Source organism: Cornus florida, unplaced genomic scaffold (assembly GCF_030987335.1).
Source record: "Cornus florida cultivar Cherokee Brave unplaced genomic scaffold, ASM3098733v1 CherokeeBrave_3.0.0_Hap2_Chr06, whole genome shotgun sequence".
Classification (NCBI taxonomy): domain Eukaryota; kingdom Viridiplantae; phylum Streptophyta; class Magnoliopsida; order Cornales; family Cornaceae; genus Cornus; species Cornus florida.
The window spans coordinates 67,575,349-67,591,556 of record NW_026775576.1 but is presented as its reverse complement, the minus strand read 5'-3'; the positions used below and the strand labels follow the sequence as shown (position 1 = coordinate 67,591,556).

At 35.7% G+C, this 16,208-nt stretch overlaps 1 long non-coding RNA gene across 1 annotated transcript; it reads left to right on the top strand.

Annotated features, from left to right (window-relative positions):
- Positions 1 to 548: 548 nt before the first annotated feature.
- On the top strand, positions 549 to 3,790 carry LOC132311842 (uncharacterized). The gene is made up of 3 exons (XR_009483118.1): positions 549 to 1,522; positions 1,624 to 1,762; positions 3,554 to 3,790. It is a non-coding gene; the product is annotated as an uncharacterized LOC132311842 (long non-coding RNA).
- The last annotated feature ends 12,418 nt before the right edge of the window (positions 3,791 to 16,208 follow it).

The window sequence follows — 16,208 nt, the reverse complement described above, 5'->3', positions numbered from 1 at the left end:
TTGAAAAGATGATGCGGTGAATTTCTTCAAAGATGTGGGAGAAATTGTCAACATCCGTTTTGCATTTAACGGCACTACAAGAAAAATAATTTTTTTCCACGCTTTTTTTATCACGGTTTTAAAAAAAAACCGTAATAGAAAGTATATTTTTTACCACGATTATTTTAAAACCATGATAAAAAAATATACTTTATTTTTTATCATGATTATTTTAAAACCGTAGTAAAAAAAAATATACTTTCTATCACGATTAATCAAGTATATTCTTCTATCACGGTTATTTTAACCGTGATAGAAAATAAATTATTTTAAATATAATTTAAACATATCTTTCTATCACGGTTTTAAAATAATCATGATAATAATTATATTTTTTAGTACAATTTTACAATAACCCGTCGTAGAAAGTGAATATATTTCACTCAAAGTCTTAGTAATTTATTAAACCACGGTGCAACCACCGTGGTCGAAACTGAAATTCTGTAAGCGGGTCTTATACCCACTAGTTTCTTAAAAAAAAAAAAAAAAAATTCCAGCCTTTCAATTTTAGGGCAAATCATTTCAGCCTTTCAATTTTAGGGCAAATCATTTCAGCCTTGGCCTCCCCAATCGCCTCCATCTCTATTCTTGGTCTCAACTCTGAACTTGCCCTCTCTCTGTCCCTGCAACTGCAAACTACAAAATCTACAAGAATCAAACCCATATAATTCAGTTTATCTATCTGTCTGTAAGAATCAAAATTTCAAAACCTATTGCCTATATCAAAACCCATATCGGCATATCATTTCAGATTGTTCAAAAAATCAACACCCATATCCTTCAGTTTCCATCGCCCACTGTTCTAGTTCGAGTTCGCCGTTTGCAAGCTTCAGCCGCTGGCCCGCTGTCTCTCAACTCTCAAGCCCCTCTCTCTGCACTACTTAAATCTCTACAATCAATATATATATATATATATATATATATATATATATATATTGACTGATATATATATATATTGACTGCGTACTCAAACCCTAATCTCTCTCTTGACTACAAACATTCCTCATATCAGGTCCATATTCTGTTCCGCCTCAGCTCAACCTTTGCCCATAATCGTTCATCTTTACACCCTAGCCATAGCATACAATTTTAGCCGCCATCAAATCAGCAACTGATCGGAACAACGAATTCAACGGTAAAACCACGATTTTCATCAATGTACCTCTCCATTTAGCGCATCAGAAGGTTCCATTCTACCCATGGGGATTTTGATTCGTTCTTCGATTTGGGGATTTTGTAGTTTTGGTTATGTTGCATTTCGCAGAGGGTTTTTGCCTCTGATTTGCACTTCTCTTCGTGGTTGCTTTTGTTCGATCTTGGAGATTTCGGCCAAATCTCGTTGTAGGGTAAGCTTCGCCGACCCGAATTCGAATAGACAAAGGAGCAATTACAAGTTATCTTGGAGCTTTCGGCCAAATCGCGTTGTAGGGTAAGCTTCGCCGGCCCAAATTCGAAGAGACAAAGGAGCAATTACAAGTTACCAGTGAGTGTTTGGTATAAATCATTGTTTGTAATGAACTGAAGAGGATTTTTTTATGAAGAAAAAATAATTTACTTAGATTCATCAATTTTATTTGGTTGCAGGTTGTGAGGAAAAGGAAGAGGACATTGTTGTTGCTCGTGGTCTCTAGGAAGAAGAGAAAAACAAAGGTGAAAGGAAGGAAGAAAAAAGGTCTGGACTATAGGCATTTCATATCATCATCTTCAACTTGTCATCTAATTGGTAGGGATTTTAGTAGTTTAATTATGCTGCTTTGAGATAATTTCTATAATTGTTCCCATTCCTTTTCTATTCTGAATCCCATATTTGTTTACCATTAAATATTGTAAATGCTCAAGTTTGTGTTCCGTTCGGGAGTAATAGAGATCTAAACTGTGCATCAAGATAAAAGCATATTGTATAATCTTACAGGAACATGTCCTATTATTTTAGATTATCATGATACTTTTGCATTCTGTTTTCACATAGATGGTTTTTACTGTCTATCAATCTGAAATCTAACTGCTTTTCTGCCTTTTTTCATATTGTCTTATTTCTTTTATGACAGCGTGTCTCTTCTCACCAAGAAACAAATTAAGATGCCATTTATCAAAGTTAATTCCTTGGTTGTTCCTTCTTTTCTTTTTCTTTTTTTATTGTCACTTGGATCTAGCAAGTTGAGACCTGCTAAAAATTTACAAGCAATATCTATAAATAATATATGTACTTCATGTGCAAAATATATTTTAAATATCTAGGTGGACTTGGTGCAATTGCATCATTTTTTGCAACAAGAAACAAAGATGTAGGTATCACTCAATTTTGCTTGTTTTTCTTTCTCATTTCATGTATAATTCTTATCATGCTATTCTAGGAGATCCTCTAGCTGTTCGTTGATGCTAGATTCAGTTGTTGACTGAGCACAATAAACATAAATTATGGTATTAACTTTTAGCATAGTTCTTACATATATATATATGCTATTTTTTCCAACATGTAAAATTGTCATGAGGCATTTTTCACTCCTCACCTGTTTCCATATAAAATCATTGAATCTGAAAATAATCTGTCGGTGGTGGTCCTGATGGAGCACAATATCTTACCTTTTTGAATCCCTTGACATACTTAAATGTTTAAAGGTAGTTTTAGATATGAATTATTGCATTAGCATGCTATATAGCACGTCTGTATCCAGGACTGTCCTTTAGGGGTAAGAATTTATATTTTCAAGAGACTTATTTATTCCTTATTACTTAATAACAAAATATTAGGAGCATGAGATTATGAGTTAAATGAACAAACTATAACCAAGAACTGAAGCTTCCCTTCATCTAGAACAAGTGGCAAATTAGGAACTTGTCACCAAATGTAGTACAAAAACTTAATTCTAGAACTTGTCACCAAATGTAGGCTAACTTCCAGTACATTGACAATATTTTCCTGAAAAAAGATTTCCTTCTCCTGAAAATAGTCTCATGAATCCTAGTCAAAAACTTAATGGGTGAGTGGTCACTTGGAATCCAAGTACCAGCTGTCCTTTAATTCTAGATTTTATTATTCTTCAACAAAGATTTTGAATGAAATTAATGATCCCAACTTTTCTTGGATTTCTTTAAATGTTAAGTGATAAGAGATATGAGAGATAGCTAATATGGTCCCAAATTGAAGATTTTATACTAAATTGCTAGAATTACCAATATGCTTAGTCCAATGCATCAAGGCAAGGATGGTTCAAAAAATTCAGAGACTTGTACATAAAAAAAGAGAGAGGATTATTCTCAGCCTCCCAACCTTAGCAAAAATGCATCTTTCAGGCCCCATCCATGTGTAATTAAGCAAATGGTTAGAAGTCTCTATTGTGCAAACATTCTTCTGTTTCTTCTTCTTTTTTGACCACCACCATCCATGCCTTTTTGAGATGGCCATAGAGAATTTCCCTCTCTCATCCGTGAATAATGTTTATTTTGTTTGGTTTAATTTTTGCAACTTTACAATTTGCTTTACATTCTCTTACTTCAATATTACATTTTGTAGGTCAAAGTTAGGATTACGGGATTGCGGTTCCCGTTACTTTTTTTGTTGCCGTTATATTTTTTGTATGGCTCATGATCAAGAAGTTACATATATGGAAGAGAGAGACTAAAACAAAGCAAGAAGATATGAAGAATTTTTGTTTCATTTTGGTTAAGTAAAGATATAAGATGTGGATTATGTACTTCTTTGAAATTTGTATATATTTTTGTATAAAATCATGATTTGGAATTGGTTATATATATATATTGTTATTGGCCAAGTTATTTTGGTTATGATGTTATTTTTTATTTATAGGGTTTGCTTATGGGATCTTTGCAAAGCTAGTAGTAAGGCAAAAAAAAAAGGCCTCAAGAGGGCTTTACACTATTTTTTTTAAAAAAATTATATAACACTTTTTATTACAGTTTTGCACCGTGGTAAAAGACTTTTTTTCTACCACGGTTCTGCACCGTGGTAGAAAAAATACTTTCTACCACAGTTCTGCACCGTGGTAGAAAGAATCACTTTCTATCACGGTGCGGAACCGTGGTAGAAAGGCTGTTTCTACCACGGTTCAAAACCGTGGTAGAAAGCCTTTTTTACAGTGGTAAAAAATTATTTTTCTTGTAATGCAGTGAAATTTTTAAGGGCTTCGGCCTTGTTAAGTTTGCAACACGAAAAGCATCAAAAAAAGACTCAAGTTATATAGTGACGATTTTATTAGTTCGCCCTGCGACAGTTGAATTCACTGGGACAGGTAGCTCATACATGGATTTTTTCAGGGATGGCATCTAATTGACTCTCGCATCTAAGGCAGCGGTAGGGAGCTCCAACTTCGCGCCCTTTTTCGCAATTGTTTCCTATTTATTCTCTCTCAATATTTCTTACATTTTGGATCAATTTCGAAGGTCAATTGACTCGAGTACAAAATGAACTAGGTGTTGATCCTCATACACTTGCATAGCCCTCACCATCTAGTTAGTTTCTAATAGAGCAAATGGAACTCCAAGCAGACTTTTCTTTTTTATCTATTTATTTTTAACCGAATTCAATCAAACCCAGATTTCAGTAATAGCCACTTTATTGAAAGATGTTTTTACTTATTGAATTTTTTTTTTTTTTGTCACCTCTTATTGAATTTACTGCACTAAGGAAAATACAAAAGTCGTCATCAAATACCAAGGTTTTAAGTTCTATTACTTACACTGAATCAAAGATTAAGAGATATATGATTTTAAAGTCTATATTTTATAGTGTGTTTGTGCATTAAAAATTGGTTCCTAATTGGCAAAGTAGAAAACTATTTTTTTAACTAGTATATATAAGTATTTGGTTAAATATTATGATCAATTGGTTCAATTATGTAATTATGCATACTTTGTGATAACTATATATTAATAATTGAGATGAAGAAATATATATATATATATATATATATATATATATATATATATATATAATTATTTTTTTCTTAAGGAATAAAATAAGATATTTAAACAAATAAGTATGTAATTTTATAAATGACTTAGGAATTTTGTAATTCTAATATTGTGATTGCAAATATAATATTGTAACCTTATTTATCTCCTTAATATCACTGATGGTAGCATTTGGCGTCACAATCTTATCTTATGTTTGCACATGAGATTACATAAATTCTTTTTCCTATTATTGCATTTTCCTGCTACCTGTGACTTTGTTTGTCTACTCGCAATTTCCTCTCCTTTTGGATATGATCATTTCCACTTATGCCCCGACATTTTTCATCAGAGGAGTGATCGTATCCTTTTCTAGAGATGCAAGTTGAGAAAGAAAAAACATTAATCTTGTAACATTTGCTATCTGTATTAATTAAGCCCTTGAGTGAATGAACTAAAATTACTTTTTAGTAAGTTTTCATAAAGTCTGTTTTGCCACTCGATCATAAAGGTTACAGACAACCACCTTAATCTTCACATTGACTTTTGGTTTTGATATTTCTTGTATTTCCTCTTTTTTGTTAAATATAAACTAAAGATTACTCGGAAATGATTGGGAATTGAAAGGAGGGAAGAGGAAATGATAAGCTTTTGATATATTTGTATACTCATTAATCCAAGTATTAGGCACAGTCTAGTCTTTATTGTTATATAGAACGGAAGGAGTTCAAGCACAAAGAATGAAGTATCGCCACCTCACAAGGTTCTCAACCGGGGTCATGGTGCTTCAAGCAACCGTGGCAGAAATGGTGGTGGAAGGCACCATTATTTTCGATGGTCAAACAGCTCCAATGCCCCCTCAGTCTCGCATCGCCATGGGAATGGAAGGATGTAACAGAGGGTGTTGTTGGACACTTGAGGAAAAAGAAGTCTAGAACTCTCCATCAATTGCTGAATTCTGGAGCAACAAAAGGGCTCTCCATCACTAGAAGAAAATAAAATAAAAAAATAAATTTTTTTCTCTTCTCTGCACTAGAAGAAAATAAAATAAATAAATAAATTTTTTTTTTGATAAACGTGGAACCTTACTAAAGCAGGGCTCTTTGAATCCACCCTTAGAAGATAAATCACAAGGACACTAACGAGGTCCGAACACCACCCTCCAGACAAATCACGAACAATCGAAGAAGAGTATTGCCTTTAATATGCTTTCTGAGTGTCAAACTACGGACCCCCTCCTCAAGAGCATCTATCTCACGCCTCTACTCCAGTAGCAGCTATGTTCTCAGGTATGTTGATGTGTCCGCCTAGGTCTATGTGGGCCATTTTGACATCTTCTGTTCTCAGTTTTGCTCTTTTGGTTGTTTGGTTTGCCCTTAGTCCGATGGGCCTGATTTTCTTGTTCGGGCCTTGGGAAATGCCCCAAGTATACTTTTGTTATTGTACCCTTACTTACCCCGAAAAAAAATAATAATAATAAATAAATAAATGAAAACATGAAGTACAAGGTAAAAGTTAAAACTGGTATACAATTTTTTAAAATAAGTACAATAAAACTGGTACAATTTTTTTAAATAAGTGCATAAAAGGGTTGCTTGTAGTGCACTTCTATAAAAGAGTTAGCTTTTTTAAGTAGTAAGATTCTCTCAAGCTTCGTTTATTGGAAATCTAAATTGAACATCTTGAATTGTCGTATTGGGTGCTTGTATCTGATTGAATTGGAGGATTGATTTGCTGCACCTTAAATTTGAAGAAACCATTGAAACAATAAAAATTGAGCGATGGGTTGTTCAATTGGGAAGAAATTGAGTATTTTTCAAAATCGGTTTTGATCAATTTTCAATTAATTGAAGAAGCTTTAATGATATGATTGTATTTTTGGTCTAATCTTGAAGAGTACATTTTTTATCCAAAAGAGTGTTTTTTTTTTTACTAAAAACACCCACCAAGCAAGATACATTGTTATGTTGTGACGTATCAGTGTTATCTTGTGATGTAAGTTATTTTTCGGTCAAATAATATTGTTTAGGATTTTTCTACGGCCAAATACTTTGTAAGGATTAACTTTGTAAGGATAGCCCGCTTCATATGTTTTCAATAACACACTAAAATCACCATTGTTTTTAATAAAAAAAAAAACCTCATTTTAATTCACTTCTTTTGATTTTTTTATATTTCACAAAATTTATCACTTGATTCAAAATTTAGGCGCAACAAGGACCAGAACCAAAATAATAATAATCATAATAATAAATATGATAATTAAAAAAATCCTAAAATACTGAACCAAATAGGTCTTACGTTTCTCTTCTCTGCACTAGAAGAAAATAAAATAAAAAAAATAAATTCTTTTTTTGATAAACGTGAAACCTTGCTAAAGCAGGGACCTTTGGATCCTCCCCTAGAAGATAAATCACAAGGACACTAACGAGGTCCGAACACCACCCTCCAGACAAATCACGAACAATCGAAGAAGAGTATTGCCTTTAATACACTTTCTGAGTGTCAAACTACGGACCCCCTCCTCAAGAGCATCTATCTCACGCCTCTGCTCCAGTAGCAGCTATGTTCTCAGGTATGTTGATGTGCCCGCCTAGGTCTATGTGGGCCATTTTGACATCTTCTGTTCTCAGTTTTGCTCTTTTGGTTGTTTGGTTTGCCCTTAGTCCGATGGGCCTGATTTTCTTGTTCGGGCCTTGGGAAATGCCCCAAGTATACTTTTGTTATTGTACTCTTACTTACCCCGAAAAAAAAATATAATAATAAATAAATAAAAACATGAAGTACAAGGTAAAAGTTAAAATTGGTATACAATTTTTTAAAATAAGTACAATAAAACTGGTACAATTCTTTAAAATAAGTGCATAAAAGAGTTGCTTGTAGTGCACTTATATAAAAGAGTTAGCTTTTTTAAGTAGTAAGATTCTCTCAAGCTTCGTTTATTGGAAATCTAAATTGAACATCTTGAATTGTCGTACTGGGTGCTTGTAACTGATTGAATTGGAGGATTGATTTGTTGCACCTTAAATTTGAAGAAACCAATGAAACAATAAAAATTGAGCGTTGGGTTGTTCAATTGGGAAGAAATTGAGTAATTGAGAAATCGGTTTTGATCAATTTTCAATTAATTGAAGAAGCTTTAATGATATGATTGTATTTTTGGTCTAATCTTGAAGTGTACATTTTTTATCCAAAAGAGAGTTTTTTTTTTTTACTAAAAACACCCACCAAGCAAGATACATTGTTATGTTGTGACGTATCAGTGTTATGTTGTGATGTAAGTTACTTTTCGGTCAAATAATATTGTTTAGGATTTTTCTACAGCCAAATACTCAATTTAGATTTTGTACTTTTTATAATTTTATTTTTAGGGTGTTAGTTTCTTTTCGAGATTAGGTTTGCTCATTTTATAAAGTTTCAGAGTTAGTTTTGAGGTTGCAGTTAGTTTTCTTAATATTTAGGATTTTCTTTCATTATAAATACACATAATGTGGAGAGCAATTCACTTATTTAATTATCAATACATTATTAAATTTTTTTTCTGAATTTATCTCTTACTTTGTAGATTCAATGTTATTATTTTGTTGATTCAAAGTAATTTGTCGCATGAACAACCTTAGTTTCTGCTTAGGTGAAATTTCTGTGTTGCTTTTGTGATTAGAAGATGTGCAGCAACTTTACGGAGCAGGCTATATATATAGTGCATATGAAGCAGGCGGTTGAAGAGGATAACACGGGGAATCATGCCAAGGCTTTTTCCCTTTATATGAATGATTTAGACTACTTTGAGACCCATTTGAAGTATGAGAAGAACCCAAAGATTAAGGAAGCCATTACCCAGAAATTCACTGTCACTGACCAATTGAGGAGGGCTCTCGACGAAAAGCACCAAAAAAAGGCTCTCAAGTTATATGGTGACGATTTATTAGGTCACCCTACGAGAGTAGAATTCGCCAGGAAAGGTAGCTCATACCTGGATTTTTTCAGGGACCGACATCTACTTGTCTCTCGCATCCAGGGCAGCGGGTAGGGAGCTCCAACTTCTTAACTCTTCTAAGGTCTATTGACTTGAGTGCAAAAGAAATTAGGTGTTGATCATCCTATAGTTGCATAGCCCTCACCAACTAGTTTCTAATAGAGCAAATGGAACTCCAAGCAGACATTTTTTTTTTTTTTTCTATTTATTTTTAACCGAATTCAATCAAACCCAAATTTTAGTCATAGCCGCTTTATTGAAAGATGTTTTTACTTATTGTATTTAAATACAAAAGTCGTCATACCAAGGTTTTAAGTTCTGTTACTGTTGGCACCAAAACTTGGCAGCCCTTCAGCAGTGACGTGGACCAGTGAGGAGCTGACAAGTGTGCAATAGGATTCCAAGGGAAGTCGGCCAATAGAGAGACAAAAGGAGAAAATCTAGGAATTCAACCACCTCACCCAACAAGGTTGTTGCTGAAATCTTGGTAATTAATATTTGAATTAATTCAAATATGTTATTTGAAAAGGAAAGACTTGGAGATTTAGTTACAACAAATAACTAAATCTATACGAGGTAGGAATTTAGTTGAAAAAGGAAATTAAATCCCTATGAAATAGGAATTCAACCAAGGGGCAGCAGTGTGAATAAATGGGTGAAAGCTACAAAAGGTTATTCAGGCTATTTAAGGATCAGCCGAGCCTATGGAAGGAAGTTGCTAAAAATTAGCAATTTGTCAGCAACTTTTTAGCAACTAGCATTGACTAAATCAAAAGGAGTTTTCTTCGGCAAAGTATCTTCAACTAAAACAAATAAAAGAAAGGAAAATTCAAAGACGAAGCAAGGCGTAACAGGAAAACTGAAACATGACTTTGTTTGAGTAACAAAGTGAAGAAAATCAAGGGCAGCGAGATATTTTAGCAAGAAATAAATAGATTAGTTGATTTAGAACTTCTATAAATAGAAGTCTTGTAATCTATTCCAATTTGTCCAGCACTAACCACAAATCAACATGAATCAAAAATTCATCAAATGACTCAACGTCATCTTTATCTTCAATGGCAAATTTCATTCGAAGAAGCTAAGTTCCAGTAACTTATTCTTCTTTTGCAATGCTTAATTATGCTATTTACAAATTAAATCTTTGTTTTATGCAACGGATTCAATGACAAATCTTTAATCAGATTCATGTCATTTTAATTCAGCCAGGATTTCATTCAAAAATGTCATTATTTTCCGTGTTATTTCAATTTAGCTAATTTATTTTAAAGTCCATTTCAATTTAGCTAGTTCATTTTCATTTACTTTAAATCGCATTTTATTTTCTTTTAAGCACCTTATATAAAAAGTCTTTGCTACAAACAAGGCATAAAAAGAACCTTACTGGGAGTTCTTACTAGTCTCTCTCCCACACAATCGCCTGACAGTCAGCCATCGGAAAAAGGGATAGGCTGGTGTTCGAATCAACATATTTTTGAGTGTTTTGTACAAATACACTGGCACGCCCGTGAAGAGTCCATCGACCGGCGTAAAACCGCGCTAACATATTTTGGCACACCCGGTGGGATTACTAATGGGTGTTTAGAAGAAGCAAAAGTGCCACCACGGCTTACAAAGAATTCTAAGGCTGTGGTTACTGAAGAAGAACTGGAGGAAGGACATCAACCAGATCAGGCTGAGAACTCTACATCAGGCCCTGCTAATGAGCTAGCAGTGATGCAAGCACAGGTGAGCTCTTTAGTAGATGCAATGGGAAGGATGAGTACACGTTACAATGACTTGCACGATACTATGTCCCAACTCTCAGCTGCCATTTTAAACAGGTCAACTCAGGCAAACAGTTCTAACAATCAGCAATCGGCTCCTCAGCCAAATCCATCACAATCTGCTCAGCCAGAGAGGGCAGTTAAATCATCACAACCATGGCCGCCAGTAATGATACTTCAACCAGGTTCAACATTAAGTCAGTCGGCTCATACGCTACCAACCTGGGCAGAAAATCATCCTTGGCCTACTGTGTCAAGTTTCAATCAGCCGCCAATAGTAAATCCGTGGCCACAGGTAATTCCACCAAACCCTCCTCGGGTATCTTTAAACTCGGGGGGCAATCAGATTAGGTGGAGACCCCCAAACCCACTATATAATCATGTGCCACCACAATCAGGCTCGGGGGGCAGAGCATGGCTAATCAGCCATATGAATAGCCAAATTACTAGCAACCAACGGCTAATCAACTGCCAGTTTATAATTAGGTACCACCAATAATAAATCAGCCACCACAGATCATGTTAGACAGAAGACAATTAGCTGATTTACTTACCCAAGAGTATGGCCTGAAACTTAGAGGTGCTGGCCAACCAATATATAGAACTCCATATCCAGAAGTGGTAGATCAAGTTGAGTTTCCTAGAGGATATAAAGTCCCTGACTTTGTAACCTTTAGTGGGGAATGGCCGTTTCACAGTTCAATGTGGGGAGGCCAGTGTGAGCCCTTGGTTAAAATTAAGACTTTTTTCTAACTCATTGACAAGGGCAGCTTTTTTATGGTATATACGTTTATCGCCTAACTCTGTTTTTAATTGGCCACAGATGGAGGAGTTATTTCACAATCAGTTCTATCGAACCGAGACGGAACCAACTCTGGCCGATTTATCCAGGCTGAGCCAATTGCCTAGTGAATCGGTTGAGACATTCATTGCAAGGTTTAGGAGGGCAAGGTTAAGATGCCGTGTACCTCTTCCAGAGCTGGAGTACATCCGTCTAGCTTTGAATGGCCTTGATTTTGAACTTCAGAAGAGGTTTGAAGGATTCCCATTCCGTGACATGTATGACCTAGCCGAGAAAGCTACTAGGTATGAGTTGGTCCTCAAGGAGGAAAAGGAACGAAAGAATTCCTCGAAAGGTACGTACTATAGGGATCCCAATAATGAAGTTTTCTCAACCGATTTGGTTGAAGAAGAAGATCTTGATGCTAATCTTGCTGAAATTATTATCAAGAAGCCTTATGTATGTCAGGCATTGACAAAACCGAAAGCATCTACCAGTGGTACTCAGCCATCGACATCATTGGCCAGGAAAGGTACGGCCGATACTAATAAGGTTTATACGTTTGACTTGGCCAAGACAAAACAAATTTTTGATCATTTGTTGGCTGACAAACAAATTGTTCTGCCAAAAGGACACAATATACCATCAGCCACTGAATCCAAAGGAAAAGAGTTCTGCAAATTTCATAATTCATGGAATCATACTACTAACAATTGTTATGTATTTAGAAATGTATTGCAGAAAGCAATTGATGAGGGCGTGTTGAAATTTCCTGAAAAGAAGCCAGATGTGATGGGGGTTGATGGTGATCCATTCCCTAATATTGTGAATACCAATTTAATCAGCTTAGCACTTGAAAAAGCCGCTGATAATGATAAGCAAGAAAGATCACTAAAACTTCTGGGTAGTTCGTCATCGGCCAGCAATGATGAATAGAAGGTAAAAGATTTAGAGAATCAGTTGAGAGAGGCTCAAATTACTCTCATCAACCACGGTTGCTGCCCAAATTGCAAAGGCCGTGGGAGTAGTCAAGACAAGAGGAGCTATTTTCAATCGACCAGGAAGCTCAGTGTTCATGAGAGGTTGGAATTTCAGCCCAGACAGAATCATGAAGAAATCAATAGGCCAATATTCAGAGAAAATGGGCCGAGGGCAGTAAGAATCATTTAGTCATCTGTGGCCGATAGAGTTCTACAAGAGCAACATTCTTATCCTAGCTTCAAAAGGAAACCAGTAATTCAGTCAGAAATATTGGTTCAAAAGGGGAAAGAATCTAGCCGTGTAAGAATGGTCAGACCTCCCTTGGTTAACCATGGCAGATAGACTCGAGTGAATCATCCGAAGTTTCCTAAGCAGCCTCCTACACGTACTCAAAAAAGGATAATGCAAAGGAAAAATGCAGAACTTAGAAGAAATGAGAATAAAATCAACCAGGTTCAACCAGCCAAGGAAGATGAACTAGGGGTGGCTGAAGATATGGAGGTTGCTATATCGTTTGGAAATGAGGCATCCTCTTACAAGGAGAAAGACGAACATGAAGATCAAGACCCAAAGCATGCAGCCAAGTACAGGATTCGTTTTGGCTCCCTACCGGATGAGGTAAATTGTAACATGGTTTTTGTTTTACCTTCAATTTTTGAAGCAAGGACAGAGCCAATGGTGAACAGGGATGTCAAATCAGCCAAACTTGAAGAGGAGGCTGAATCATTAGAGATCAAGGATAACTCAAAGAATTCATCGGCCGGGTTAGGATTGGTCTCTTAAGGCCAACCAACTGAGGCCAATAAAATTATCTTTGAGAAACCACCTCTGGCCATGACACAGCAACTGAGGCCGTTGTATGTTAAAGTGTGGGTTGAAGGTCAGCCAATTAATAGGGTGTTGGTCGACAATGGTTCGGTGGTAAATGTCATTCCAGCAACTACTTTGAAGAAATTGGGCAAAACCATGGATGATGTGGTTCCAACCGATATGGCCATCAGTGGTTTTAATGGGGGATCTAGTAATACCAAAGGTATTCTGCCTTTGGAGATTATTATAGGTGGCAAAACATCCTTCACGGCCTTCTTAATCATTGATTCAACTACAGCCTATAATCTCTTTTTAGGCCGAGATTAGATTCACCCTAACATGTATATCCCATCAACATTACATCAAATGTTGATTTTTTGGGATGGAAATAAGGTAAAAATTATTGAGGCCGATAATAAACCTTTTATAGCCAGGGTGTATTCGGCCGAAGCTTCACTTTATGATGAAACTATTGTACCTATCAAGTTTATAGGCATCAACAGGATGGGTCGACCAGCAGCAGCAACAATGAAGAAGAACTTGATTAATACTGATATTGAAGAGTTATTGACAAAAGCAGCTCGGCCGAAAATTGATATTTTCAGGTCGACCATCAAAAAAATTGAAGATGTTTCTGATGGATTACACAACTAAAGAGGAGAAGAAGCAGCAATCTTTCAGGGCCGCTTGCATAAGACTGAAAGCATATTTGGCTGAAAAGAGATTGGCCAAAGAAGAATTGTTATATGAAGAGGTATCGGCCAGTATGGCCGATATAGTTCAAGAAGGTTTCGAAAAATTAGATGCAATCCAAATTGAAGATCTGGAATCAGCCCCTTCCAGGATGGAAGATATAAAGCAGAAGTGCATGATCCTTTATTTGAAATTAATGTTAGTACTGAAAATGATCATCGGCCATTATTTGTTAGTGCTTTGCTTGAGCCTAATTTTCAGGCCGATTTGATCAAGTTACTAAAGGAATATAAGGATTGCTTTGCTTGGAGTTATGAAGAGATGCCTGGCCTATCAAGGGAGTTGGTAGAACATAGATTACCTATCAAGAAAGATTTCCAGCCTTATAAACAACCACCAAGAAGGATGTCCTTGGAAGTGATGCTCAAAATTAAGGAAGAAATTGAAAGACTTCTTAAGGCAGGATTTATTCGAACAGTTAGGTTTGTGGAATGGTTGTCTAATGTTGTTCCAGTAATAAAGAAAAATGGCAAACTTAGGATTTGTGTGGATTTTCGTAATTTAAATATTGTCACTCCAAAAGATGAATATCCAATGCCAATGGCCGATCAGCTTATTGATTCGGCTGCTAAGCATGAAATATTGTCTTTTATGGATGGCCATTCAGGTAATAATCAAATCTATATAGCCGAGGAGGAATTCACAAAACGGCTTTTAGATGTCCTGGGTCAATTGGCACTTTTGAGTGGGTTGTGATGCCATTCAGCCTGAAGAATGCAGGGGCTACTTATCAAAGGGCAATGAATTCAATCTTTCATGATATGATTGGCCGATTAATAGAAGTTTACATAGATGATGTAGTTGTAAAGTCGTCGGCCAAAAAACAGCATTTGGAACACCTAAAAAAGGCCTTTGAAAGAATGAGAGTCCATAAGTTGAAAATAAACCCATTAAAGTGTGTTTTTGGGGTATCAGCCAGGAATTTCTTGGGATTTTTGGTACACAAACGAGGCATAGAAGTTAATTAGAATAAGGCCAAAGCTATTATGAATGTTATGGCTCCAACCAACAAAAAACAAGTGCAATGGTTTCTAGGCCAGGTAGGTTTTCTTAAAAGGTTTATTTCTAATCATGCTGGCCGAGTACATGTTTTTTCTCCTTTATTAAAATTGAAGTCACATGAGAAATTTCATTGGGAAGGCTTTTGACAAAATAAAAGAGTATTTGGCAAACCCCCTGGTAGTAATGCCTCCAAGTAAGAAATTGTCGTTGAAGCTTTATCTATCGGCCGCGGAAGAATCAATTGGTAGCATGCTTGCTCAGAATAATGAACTAGGGAAGGAACAAGCTGTTTATTATTTAAGCAGAGTACTAACTGATGTTGAATGCAGATATTCTTTAATTGAGAAGCTTTGTTTATCTTTGTATTATTCAGCCATGAAATTAAGAATATATATGCGGTCGGTTGATGTTTACATTCTGTGTCAAACTAACGTGATTAAATATATGCTATCAAGGCCATTGATCACTGGCCGAATAGGTAAGTGGGAATTGGCCTTGATGGAATTTAATTTTATTTTTGTTCCACAAAAATCAGTTAAAGAAGGGTTCTGGCTGATTTCTTGACCGATCATCCTTCAACTGATATTGATCCACAGGTATTTGATGAATTTGAGTCATCAACCATAATTCTAACTCCTTGGATATTGATGTTTGAAGGATTAAGCATGACCGATGGAACAGGGGCAAGTATTGTTATCATTTCACCAGCCGAAAGAAAGACTTCATTTTCATTCTTTTTAGATTTTAAATGTTCAAATAATCAGGCCAAATATGAAGCACTTATAATCGGCCTGGAAATTCTAATTGAAATAGCTGTTGGGGATGTTAAGATTTTGGGAGATTCAAACTTGGTACTAAGTCAAATTACTGAAGATTTCAAATGTTTAAGTTGGCAATTAAGGCCGTTTCATTCTCTGGCCACTTCATTGTTGAATCAATTTAATACTGTTTAATTTAAGTTCTGGCCGAGAGGACAGAATAAGGGGGCTAATAACATGGCCCAAGCAGCATCTGGAATTAAAATACCAATTGGAATGGAGGAACAGTTGATAAAAACCACACGAAGATCATTACCTTCGGCTGAATTAAGAAATACTATGTTGGCCGACTCTTGGGTAATTGATATAGAAGATCTGGCCGATGATGATTGGAGGATACCATTCATAATGTTTCTTCGAAATCCAGACAT